This window comes from Oncorhynchus mykiss, chromosome 8 (genome assembly GCF_013265735.2).
Source record: "Oncorhynchus mykiss isolate Arlee chromosome 8, USDA_OmykA_1.1, whole genome shotgun sequence".
NCBI classification, from domain to species: domain Eukaryota; kingdom Metazoa; phylum Chordata; class Actinopteri; order Salmoniformes; family Salmonidae; genus Oncorhynchus; species Oncorhynchus mykiss.
The window spans coordinates 87555296-87567687 of record NC_048572.1 but is presented as its reverse complement, the minus strand read 5'-3'; positions in this window follow the sequence as shown (position 1 = coordinate 87567687).

The following is a 12392-nucleotide window of genomic DNA, read 5'->3' as shown; positions in this document are numbered from 1 at the left end:
TCGATGAGAATGCTCGGACCTCCTTTCCCTGTAGTCCACAATCATCTCCTTAGTCTTGGTTACGTTGAGGGATACGTTGGTGAACAGGGAGTACAGGAGGGGACTGAGCACACACCCCTGGGGAGCTCCAGTGTTGAGGATCAGCATGGCAGATGTGTTACTACCTACCCTTACCACATAGGGGCGGCCTGTCAGGAAGTCCAGGATCCAGTTGCAGAGGGAGTGTTTAGTCCAAGAATCCTTATCTTAGTGATGAGCTTTGAGGGCAATATGGTGTTGAACGCTGAGCTGTAGTCTATGAATAGCATTCTCACATAGGTGTTCCTTTTGTCCAGGTGGGAAAGGGCAAATTGGAGTGCAATAGAGATTGCATCATCTGTGGATCTGTTAGAGCGGTATGCAAATTAAAGTTTCATAATTACGTAAAGTTATATAATTCTGTTCATCAATTTTTTCTAGTTCAGATTTGGCTGCTAAGACTTTTGCCATATTTCTTTGAGAAGGATAGAGTAGGATAGAGTAGAGTAGGATACAGTAGGGTAGGGTAGGGTAGGGTAGGGTGTGGTAGGGTAGGATAGGATAGAGTAGAGTAGGATAGGATAGGGTAGAGTAGGGTAAAGTAGAGTAGCGTAGAGTAGAGTAGGGTAGGGTGGAGTAGGGTAGGGTAGAGTAGGGTAGGGTAGAGTAGAGTAGGGTAGCATAGAGTAGAGTAGAGTGGGGTAGGGTGGAGTAGAGTAGAGTAGAGTAGAGTAGGTTAGAGTAGAGTAGAGTAGGGTAGAGTAGAGTAGAGTAGAGTACAGTAGAGTAGGGTAGGGTAGGGTAGAGTAGAGTAGAGTAGGGTAGAGTAGAATATAATATTTGTTGGTATTTCATTATTATTTAATTATTTAATTATTATCCCCATTAGCTGCAAAGGCAGCAGCCATTAGCTGCAAAGGGCCATTCTAGTTTGTTGTTGATGTGGACGCCAAGGTACTTGAAGCTCTCAACCTGCTCCACTACAGCCCCGTCGATGAGAATGCTCGGACCTCCTTTCCCTGTAGTCCACAATCATCTCCTTAGTCTTGGTTACGTTGAGGGATACGTTGGTGAACAGGGAGTACAGGAGGGGACTGAGCACACACCCCTGGGGAGCTCCAGTGTTGAGGATCAGCATGGCAGATGTGTTACTACCTACCCTTACCACATAGGGGCGGCCTGTCAGGAAGTCCAGGGTCCAGTTGCAGAGGGAGTGTTTAGTCCAAGAATCCTTATCTTAGTGATGAGCTTTGAGGGCAATATGGTGTTGAACGCTGAGCTGTAGTCTATGAATAGCATTCTCACATAGGTGTTCCTTTTGTCCAGGTGGGAAAGGGCAAATTGGAGTGCAATAGAGATTGCATCATCTGTGGATCTGTTAGAGCGGTATGCAAATTAAAGTTTCATAATTACGTAAAGTTATATAATTCTGTTCATCAATTTTTTCTAGTTCAGATTTGGCTGCTAAGACTTTTGCCATATTTCTTTGAGAAGGATAGAGTAGGATAGAGTAGAGTAGGATACAGTAGGGTAGGGTAGGGTAGGGTAGGGTGTGGTAGGGTAGGATAGGAGTTCCTTTTGTCCAGGTGGGAAAGGGCAAATTGGAGTGCAATAGAGATTGCATCATCTGTGGATCTGTTAGAGCGGTATGCAAATTAAAGTTTCATAATTACGTAAAGTTATATAATTCTGTTCATCAATTTTTTCTAGTTCAGATTTGGCTGCTAAGACTTTTGCCATATTTCTTTGAGAAAAAGCCTCTCCCAATTCATGTGACGCTCGTCGTTGGGAATGAGGTGAGGACCAAAACGCAGCGTGGTGAGTGTTAATCGTTATATTTATTAAACAGAGAACACTGAACAAAATAACTAAGGAGAAACAAAACAGTTCTGAAAGGTGACAGACACATAACAGAAAATAATCACCCACCAAACACAAGTGGGAAAAGGCTACCTAAGCATGATTCTCAATCAGAGACAACTAACGACACCTGCCTCTGATTGAGAACCATACCAGGCCAAACACAAAACCACAACATTGAAAACGGAACATAGACAAACCCACCCAACTCACACCCTGACCATACTAAAACAAAGACATAAATAAAAGAACTAAGGTCAGAACGTGACACTTCATCATCAATCCATGGAGATGGACGAGCGCCAACTGTACTCTTTCTTACTGATGCATGATGGTCCATTACCTCAGTGAGCAAATGAATAAAACATTCTGTAGTGTGATTTAAATCATCCTCTAGACAAATCAGCTCCCAGGGTACAACAGCCAAATCATTTTGAAATAGCTCATGATTAAATGTTTAAACATTTCTCTTGACCACAAGAACCTTGGTGTCATGGTCTTTCAGTCAGTGTGTGTGTGTGTGTGTGTGTGTGTGTGTGTGTGTGTGTGTGTGTGTGTGTGTGTGTGTGTGTGTGTGTGTGTGTGTGTGTGTGTGTGTGTGTGTGTGTGTGCATGCATGCAAACAAGTTGAGTGTTGTTGTAATGTATTAAAAGGTCTGATATCAACGCATGCCACATGACCCTGCCACCCCTCCACTCTAACCACTAGGCTACCCTGCCTCCCCTCCACTCTAACCACTAGGCTACCCTGCCTCCCCTCCACTCTAACCACTAGGCTACCCTGCCACCCCTCCACTCTAACCACTAGGCTACCCTGCCTCCCCTCCACTCTAACCACTAGGCTACCCTGCCGCCCCTCCACTCTAACCACTAGGCTACCCTGCCTCCCCTCCACTCTAACCACTAGGCTACCCTGCCGCCCCTCCACTCTAACCACTAGGCTACCCTGCCACCCCTCCACTCTAACCACTAGGCTACCCTGCCTCCCCTCCACTCTAACCACTAGGCTACCCTGCCTCCCCTCCACTCTAACCACTAGGCTACCCTGCCACCCCTCCACTCTAACCACTAGGCTACCCTGCCTCCCCTCCACTCTAACCACTAGGCTACCCTGCCGCCCCTCCACTCTAACCACTAGGCTACCCTGCCTCCCCTCCACTCTAACCACTAGGCTACCCTGCCGCCCCTCCACTCTAACCACTAGGCTACCCTGCCACCCCTCCACTCTAACCACTAGGCTACCCTGCCACCCCTCCACTCTAACCACCAGGCTACCTGCCGCCCCTCCACTCTAACCACTAGGCTACCCTGCCGCCCCTCCACTCTAACCACTAGGCTACCCTGCCGCCCCTACACTCTAACCATTAGGCTACCCTGCCACCCCTCCACTCTAACCACTAGGCTACCCTGCCACCCCTCCACTCTAACCACTAGGCTACCCTGCCACCCCTCCACTCTAACCACCAGGCTACCTGCCGCCCCTCCACTCTAACCACTAGGCTACCCTGCCGCCCCTCCACTCTAACCACTAGGCTACCCTGCCGCCCCTCCACTCTAACCACTAGGCTACCCTGCCGCCCCTCCACTCTAACCACTAGGCTACCCTGCCACCCCTCCACTCTAACCACTAGGCTACCCTGCCTCCCCTCCACTCTAACCACTAGGCTACCCTGCCGCCCCTACACTCTAACCACTAGTCTAACTGCCACCTCTACACTCTAACCACTAGGCTACCCTGCCATCCCTACACTCTAACCACTAGGCTACCCTGCCACCCCTCCACTCTAACCACTAGGCTACCCTGCCGTCCCTACACTCTAACCACTAGGCTAACTGCCACCTCTACACTCTAACCACTAGGCTACCCTGCCATCCCTACACTCTAACCACTAGGCTACCCTGCCACCCCTCCACTCTAACCACTAGGCTACCTGCCGCCCCTCCACTCTAACCACTAGGCTACCCTGCCACCCCTCCACTCTAACCACTAGGCTACCCTGCCACCCCTCCACTCTAACCACTAGGCTACCCTGCCGTCCCTACACTCTAACCACTAGTCTACCTGCCATCCCTCCACTCTAACCACTAGGCTACCCTGCCACCCCTCCACTCTAACCACTAGGCTACCTGCCGCCCCTCCACTCTAACCACTAGAATACCCTGCCGCCCCTCCACTCTAACCACTAGGCTACCCTGCCATCCCTACACTCTAACCACTAGGCTACCCTGCCTCCCCTCCACTCTAACCACTAGGCTACCCTGCCTCCCCTCCACTCTAACCACTAGGCTACCCTGCCTCCCCTCCACTCTAACCACTAGGCTACCCTGCCACCCCTCCACTCTAACCACTAGGCTACCCTGCCATCCCTACACTCTAACCACTAGGCTACCCTGCCATCCCTACGCTCTAACCACTAGGCTACCCTGCCTCCCCTCCACTCTAACCACTAGGCTACCCTGCCACCCCTCCACTCTAACCACTAGGCTACCCTGCCACCCCTCCACTCTAACCACTAGGCTACCCTGCCATCCCTACACTCTAACCACTAGGCTACCCTGCCATCCCTACACTCTAACCACTAGGCTACCTGCCCCCCCTACACTCTAACCACTAGGCTACCCTGCCGCCCCTCCACTCTAACCACTAGGCTACCCTGCCATCCCTACACTCTAACCACTAGGCTACCCTGCCATCCCTACACTCTAACCACTAGGCTACCTGCCCCCCCTACACTCTAACCACTAGGCTACCCTGCCACCCCTCCACTCTAACCACTAGGCTACCCTGCCATCCCTCCACTCTAACCACTAGGCTACCCTGCTGCCCCTCCACTCTAACCACTAGGCTACCCTGCCACCCCTCCACTCTAACCACTAGGCTACCCTGCCATCCCTACACTCTAACCACTAGGCTACCCTGCCATCCCTACACTCTAACCACTAGGCTACCTGCCCCCCCTACACTCTAACCACTAGGCTACCCTGCCGCCCCTCCACTCTAACCACTAGGCTACCCTGCCATCCCTACACTCTAACCACTAGGCTACCCTGCCATCCCTACACTCTAACCACTAGGCTACCTGCCCCCCCTACACTCTAACCACTAGGCTACCCTGCCACCCCTCCACTCTAACCACTAGGCTACCCTGCCATCCCTACACTCTAACCACTAGGCTACCCTGCCATCCCTACACTCTAACCACTAGGCTACCTGCCCCCCCTACACTCTAACCACTAGGCTACCCTGCCATCCCTACACTCTAACCACTAGGCTACCCTGCCATCCCTACACTCTAACCACTAGGCTACCCTGCCACCCCTCCACTCTAACCACTAGGCTACCCTGCCATCCCTACACTCTAACCACTAGGCTACCCTGCCATCCCTACACTCTAACCACTAGGCTACCCTGCCTCCCCTCCACTCTAACCACTAGGCTACCCTGCCGCCCCTCCACTCTAACCACTAGGCTACCCTGCCGCCCCTCCACTCTAACCACTAGGCTACCCTGCCATCCCTACACTCTAACCACTAGGCTACCCTGCCACCCCTCCACTCTAACCACTAGGCTACCCTGCCTCCCTTCCACTCTAACCACTAGGCTACCCTGCCTCCCCTCCACTCTAACCACTAGGCTACCCTGCCGCCCCTCCACTCTAACCACTAGGCTACCCTGCCGCCCCTCCACTCTAACCACTAGGCTACCCTGCCGCCCCTCCACTCTAACCACTAGGCTACCCTGCCGCCCCTCCACTCTAACCACTAGGCTACCCTGCCTCCCCTCCACTCTAACCACTAGGCTACCCTGCCGCCCCTCCACTCTAACCACTAGGCTACCCTGCCGCCCCTCCACTCTAACCACTAGGCTACCCTGCCGCCCCTCCACTCTAACCACTAGGCTACCCTGCCGCCCCTCCACTCTAACCACTAGGCTACCCTGCCGCCCCTCCACTCTAACCACTAGGCTACCCTGCCGCCCCTCCACTCTAACCACTAGGCTACCCTGCCACCCCTCCACTCTAACCACTAGGCTACCCTGCCTCCCCTCCACTCTAACCACTAGGCTACCCTGCCGCCCCTCCACTCTAACCACTAGGCTACCCTGCCGCCCCTCCACTCTAACCACTAGGCTACCCTGCCGCCCCTCCACTCTAACCACTAGGCTACCCTGCCTAGTGCCTCGGGTACTCACAGCGTCAGTTCCACTGTAATCAGCAGACAAGACCAGGCCTAGTGGTTAGCGCGTTGGGCCAGTAAACTGAAAGGTTGCTGGATCGAATCCCTGAGCTGACAAGGTAAAAATGTGTTGCTCTGCCTTTGAACAGCCTATAAGGGAGGAGGTCAGAGACCTGGCCGGGTGGTGCCAACACTGTTCCCCTTTAGGCCATCATTGTAAGTAAGAATTTGGTCTTAACTGACATGACTAGTTAAATAAAATGTCCCAGCATGTGACAATATTATTGGAATTAAAAATAATCATCTAGCGGTCATACACTGTCTACCAGGGTGTAGGGCAACCAATGTAAAGGCTAATCTGAAGACAGTGCTGGTTTTAGGTATGTAAATTAGCTAGAAAGATGTATCGGCATCGAATAATTGTCACTCCCAGTTAGGGGGAGTGATGAGCTCTACAGCAGAGTCTCACAACTCAGTCGCTGGATGAAAACTGTTTTCTGCCCCTCCCAAAAGATCGAATTTGTAGATAATTGACCCTCGTTCTGGGACTCACCCACAAACAGGACCAAGTCTGCCTGCTGGAGGGATGCTCTCATCTTATCTATGAATATAGACAGGGCGTTAACTCCTCAAGCTCCACAATGAGATAGGGTGCAGGCCAGGCAGCAGGGTGCTGGCCAGGCAGCAGGGTGCAGGCCAGGCAGCAGGGTGCAGGCCAGGGAGCAGGGTGCAGGCCAGGCAGCAGGGTGCAGGCCAGGCAGCAGGGTGCAGACCAGGCAGCAGGGTGCTGGCCAGGCAGCAGGGTGCAGACCAGGCAGCAGGGTGCTGGCCAGGCAGCAGGGTGCTGGCCAGGCAGCAGGGTGCAGGCCAGGCAGCAGGGTGCTGGCCAGGCAGCAGGGTGCAGGCCAGGCTGCAGGGTGCAGGCCAGGCAGCAGGGTGCAGACCAGGCAGCAGGGTGCAGGCCAGGCAGCCAGTTCTGTCCGGTGGAATAAACATTGTGGATCTAAATGTTTTTCCTCATAATCCTGGACAATCGTACCACCATTTTTTTCTCAGACCTCAACAAAGGATTATCAAAAGCTGTGCTATAAATTCTTGGGCAACCTAGATGCCCTTTCAGACTCCTTCCACCTACCCAAGGAAGTCGGAGTACAAGATCAGGGTGCTGGCCAGGCAGCAGGGTGCAGGCCAGGCAGCAGGGTGCAGACCAGGCAGCAGGGTGCAGGCCAGGCAGCAGGGTGCAGACCAGGCAGCAGGGTGCAGGCCAGGCAGCCAGTTCTGTCCGGTGGAATAAACATTGTGGATCTAAATGTTTTTCCTCATAATCCTGGACAATCGTACCACCATTTTTTTCTCAGACCTCAACAAAGGATTATCAAAAGCTGTGCTATAAATTCTTGGGCAACCTAGATGCCCTTTCAGTCTCCCTCCACCTACCCAAGGAAGCCGGAGTACAAGATCAGTTAACCACCTAACCGAAGATCTAAATTTAAACTTACGTAATACCCTAGATGCTGTTTCACCTCTAAAAACAAACAACAATTGTCGCAAGAAATTAGCTCCCTGGTACACAAAAAATAGTCCTGAAGTCCTGAAGCAAGCTTCCAGAAAATTGGAACGGAAATGGCACTCTACCAAACAGGAGTTGTAAGTTTCCGTGTTCCTCAAGGATCCGTTTTAGGACCACTATTGTTTTCTTATGTTCTACCTCTTAGTGATGTCATTCAGAAACACAATGTCAACTTTCACTGCTATGCGGGTGACATACAGCAGTACATTTAGATGAAACATGGTGAAGTCCCAAAATTGCCCTCCCTGGAAGCCTGTGTTTCAGACATAATAAAGTGGATGGTGGCAAATGTTTTACTTTAAAACTCAGACAAAACATAGATGAATGTTCTAGTAAGCTATGGTCACAAGACGCAGGCCTTCTTATTGTCCCTAGAATTTCTAAGCAAACAGGCTGAAGGCAGGGCTTTCTCCTATATGTCCTATCTGTCTGTCAGGGCCCAGGTCTGTCAGGGCCCAAGTCTGTCTGGGCCCAGGTCTGTCAGGGCCCAGGTCTGTCAGGGTCCAGGTCTGGCAGAATCTGTGCAGAATATCTAGGTGCTGCTGTAGACCCTCCTTTGTTGGGGACAGAAGCACCAGATCATCAGCAAACAGTAGACATTTGACTTCAGATTCTAGTAGGGGGAGGCCGGGTGCTGCAGACTGTTCTAGTGCCCTTGCCAATTCGTTGATATATATGTTGAAGAGGGTGGGGCTTAAGCTGGATCCCTGTCTCACCCCACAGCCTTGTGGAAAGAGATGTGTGTGTTTTTTGCTAACTTTGTGGTTTGTCTATATGGATTTTAGAATGTCGTATGCTCTTCCCCCAACACAACATTACATCAATTTGTATAGCAGACCCTCATGCAAAATTGAGTCAAATGCTTTTTTTTTAAATCAACAAAGCATGAGAAGATTTGGCCTTTGTTTTGGTTAGTTTGTTAATTAATTAGCTTATACAGGGTGAATACATGGTCTGTTGTACGGTAATTTGGTAAAAAGCCAATTTGACATTTCTCAGTACATTGTTTTCACTGAGGAAATGTACGAGTCTCTTGTTAATGACAATGAAGAGTATTTTCCCAAGGTTACTGTTGACGCGTATCCCACGGTAGTTATTGGGTCAAATTTGTCTCCACTTTTGTGGATTGGGGCGATCAGTCATTGGTTCCAAATATTGGGGAAGATGCCAGAGCTAAGTATGATGTTAAAGAGTATTAGTATAGCCAATTGGAATATGTTGTCTGTATATTTTATCCTTTCATTGAGAATACCATCAACACCACAGGCCTTTTTGGGTTGGAGGGTTTTTATTTTGTCCTGTAGCTCATTCAACGTAATTGGAGAATCCAGTGGTTTCTGATAGTTTTTAATAATTAATTAGAAGATTTGTATTTGATCATGTATGTGTTTTTGCAAAATATTGGAAAAGTGGTTTACCCATACATTTCAATTTTGGATAGATATCTCTTCGTGCTGTTTGTTTAGAGTTTTCTGGTTATGTTGTCATAGTTGTGCCTAGGGGGGCATATGGGGGAGGGAATGCTGTCACCTCCAGGTAGGTGTTTGTCCCTCTGTGTGCTGAGGGTGTCAGGTTCTTATCCGGTTCTGGTATTTAGGTCACCACAGACTAGTACATGTCCCTGTGCCTGGAAATGGTTTATCTCCCCCTCCATGTTGGAGAAGCTGTCTTCATTAAAGTATGGGGATTCTATTAGTGGGATATAGGTAGCACACAGGAGGACATTTTTCTCTGTTGAGATAATTTCCTTTTGAATTTCTAGCCAAATGTAAAATGTTCCTGTTTTGATTCATTTAATGTAGTGAGTTAGGTCTGCTCTATACCAAATTAGCATACCCCCTGAGTCCCCTGTTTCACACCTGGTCGTTTGGTGGATGGGACTACCAGCTCTCGGTAACCTATCTCTCTCTCTGAGGACCTGAGTCCTAGGACCTGATGACCAGCTGTTTTTGACCTTCTCTCTCTCTCTCTCTCTCTCTCTCTCTCTCTCTCTCTCTCTCTCTCTCTCTCTCTCTCTCTCGCTCCCTCACTACCCCTCTCTCTCTCTCTCTCTCTCTCTCTCTCTCTCTCGCTCCCTGCCTACCTCTCTCTCTCTCTCTCACTCTCGCTCCCTCCCTACCTCTCTCTCTCTCCCTCCCTCCCTCCCTACCTCTTTCTCTCACTTCCTCCCTCCCTACCTCTCTCTCTCGCTCCCTCCCTACCTCTCTCTCTCTCGCTCCCTCCCTCCCTACCTCTCTCTCTCTCTCTCGCTCCATCCCTCCCTACCTCTCTCTCTCTACCGCAAATGCTGTCTCAACCTCTGAATGCTCGACTATGAAAGGCCAACTGACATTTACTCATAGTCCAACTGACATTTACTCATAGGCCAACTGACATTTACTCATAGTCCAACTGACATTTACTCATAGGAGGAGGAGGAGGAGGAGGAGAGAGGAGGAGATACCTCTCCCCCTCCTCTTCCTCCTCCTCCTCCTCTCTCCTTCTCCTCCTCCTCTCTCCTTCTCCTCCTCCTCCTCCTCCTCCTCTCTCCTTCTCCACCTCTCTCCTACTCTCTCTCCTCCTCTTTCTTCCTCCTCTCTCTTCCTCTCTCCTCTCTCTTCTCTCCTTTCTCCTCTCTCCTCCTCTTTCCTCCTCTCTCTCCTCCTCTCTCCTCCTCTCTCTTCCTCCTCTCTCTTCCTCTCTCTCCTCCTCTCTCTTCCTCCTCTCTCCTCTCTCCTCCTCTTTCCTCCTCTCTCTTCTTCCTCTCTCCTCTCTCCTCCTCTTTCCTCCTCTCTCTTCTCCTCTCTCCTCTCTCCTCTCTCTTCCTCCACTCTCCTCTCTCTTCCTCCTCTCTCCTCTCTTCTCCTCTTTCCTCCTCTCTCTTCTCCTCTCTCCTCTCTCCTCTCTCCTCCTCCACTCTCCTCTCTCCTCTCTCTTCCTCCTCTCTCCTCTCTCCTCCTCTTTCCTCCTCTCTCTTCTCCTCTCTCCTCTCTCCTCTCTCTTCCTCCACTCTCCTCTCTCCTCTCTCTTCCTCCTCTCTCCTCTCTCCTCCTCTTTCCTCCTCTCTCTTCTCCTCTCTCCTCTCTCCTCTCTCTTCCTCCACTCTCCTCTCTCCTCTCTCTTCCTCCTCTCTCCTCTCTCCTCCTCTTTCCTCCTCTCTCTTCCTCCACTCTCCTCTCTCCTCTCTCTTCCTCCTCTCTCCTCTCTCCTCCTCTTTCCTCCTCTCTCTTCTCCTCTCTCCTCTCTCCTCTCTCTTCCTCCACTCTCCTCTCTCCTCTCTCTTCCTCCTCTCTCCTCTCTCCTCCTCTTTCCTCCTCTCTCTTCTACTCTCTCCTCTCTCCTCTCTCTTCCTCCACTCTCCTCTCTCTTCCTCCTCTCTCCTCTCTCCTCCTCTTTCCTCCTCTCTCTTCTCCTCTCTCCTCTCTCCTCTCTCTTCCTCCACTCTCCTCTCTCCTCTCTCTTCCTCCTCTCTCCTCTCTCCTCCTCTCTCTTCTCCTCTCTCTTCTCCTCTCTCTTCCTCCACTCTCCTCTCTCCTCTCTCTTCCTCCTCTCTCCTCTCTCCTCCTCTTTCCTCCTCTCTCTTCTCCTCTCTCCTCTCTCCTCTCTCTTCCTCCACTCTCCTCTCTCCTCTCTCTTCCTCCTCTCTCCTCTCTCCTCCTCTTTCCTCCTCTCTCTTCCTCCACTCTCCTCTCTCCTCTCTCTTCCTCCTCTCTCCTCTCTCCTCCTCTTTCCTCCTCTCTCTTCTCCTCTCTCCTCTCTCCTCTCTCTTCCTCCACTCTCCTCTCTCCTCTCTCTTCCTCCTCTCTCCTCTCTCCTCCTCTTTCCTCCTCTCTCTTCTACTCTCTCCTCTCTCCTCTCTCCTCTCTCTTCCTCCACTCTCCTCTCTCTTCCTCCTCTCTCCTCTCTCCTCCTCTTTCCTCCTCTCTCTTCTCCTCTCTCCTCTCTCCTCTCTCTTCCTCCACTCCCCTCTCTCCTCTCTCTTCCTCCTCTCTCCTCTCTCCTCCTCTATCCTCCTCTCTCTTCTCCTCTCTCTTCCTCCACTCTCCTCTCTCCTCTCTCTTCCTCCTCTCTCCTCTCTCCTCCTCTTTCCTCCTCTCTCTTCTCCTCTCTCCTCTCTCCTCTCTCTTCCTCCACTCTCCTCTCTCCTCTCTCTTCCTCCTCTCTCCTCTCTCCTCCTCTTTCCTCCTCTCTCTTCTCCTCTCTCCTCTCTCCTCTCTCTTCCTCCACTCTCCTCTCTCCTCTCTCTTCCTCCTCTCTCCTCTCTCCTCCTCTTTCCTCCTCTCTCTTCTCCTCTCTCCTCTCTCCTCTCTCTTCCTCCACTCTCCTCTCTCTTCCTCCTCTCTCCTCTCTCCTCCTCTTTCCTCCTCTCTCTTCTCCTCTCTCCTCTCTCCTCTCTCTTCCTCCACTCTCCTCTCTCCTCTCTCTTCCTCCTCTCTCCTCTCTCCTCCTATTTCCTCCTCTCTCTTCTCCTCTCTCCTCTCTCCTCTCTCTTCCTCCACTCTCCTCTCTCCTCCTCTTTCCTCATCTCTCTTCCTCCTCTCTTCCTCCTCTCTCCTCTCTCCTCTCTCCTCTCTCCTCCTCTTTCCTCCTCTCTCTTCCCCTCTCTCCTCTCTCCTCCTCTTTCCTCTTTCCTTTTTTATTTTCTTTAAAGTTTTAAGGCCAAATACAACAATTGGTATATTGCAGCCACCTACTGTACTGGCTATTGAAACAAAAAATGGGGGAGGGGGCTGACATAATACAAAATACACAAATAAATCAAACAGAGGACGGAGCATTCATCGACAGG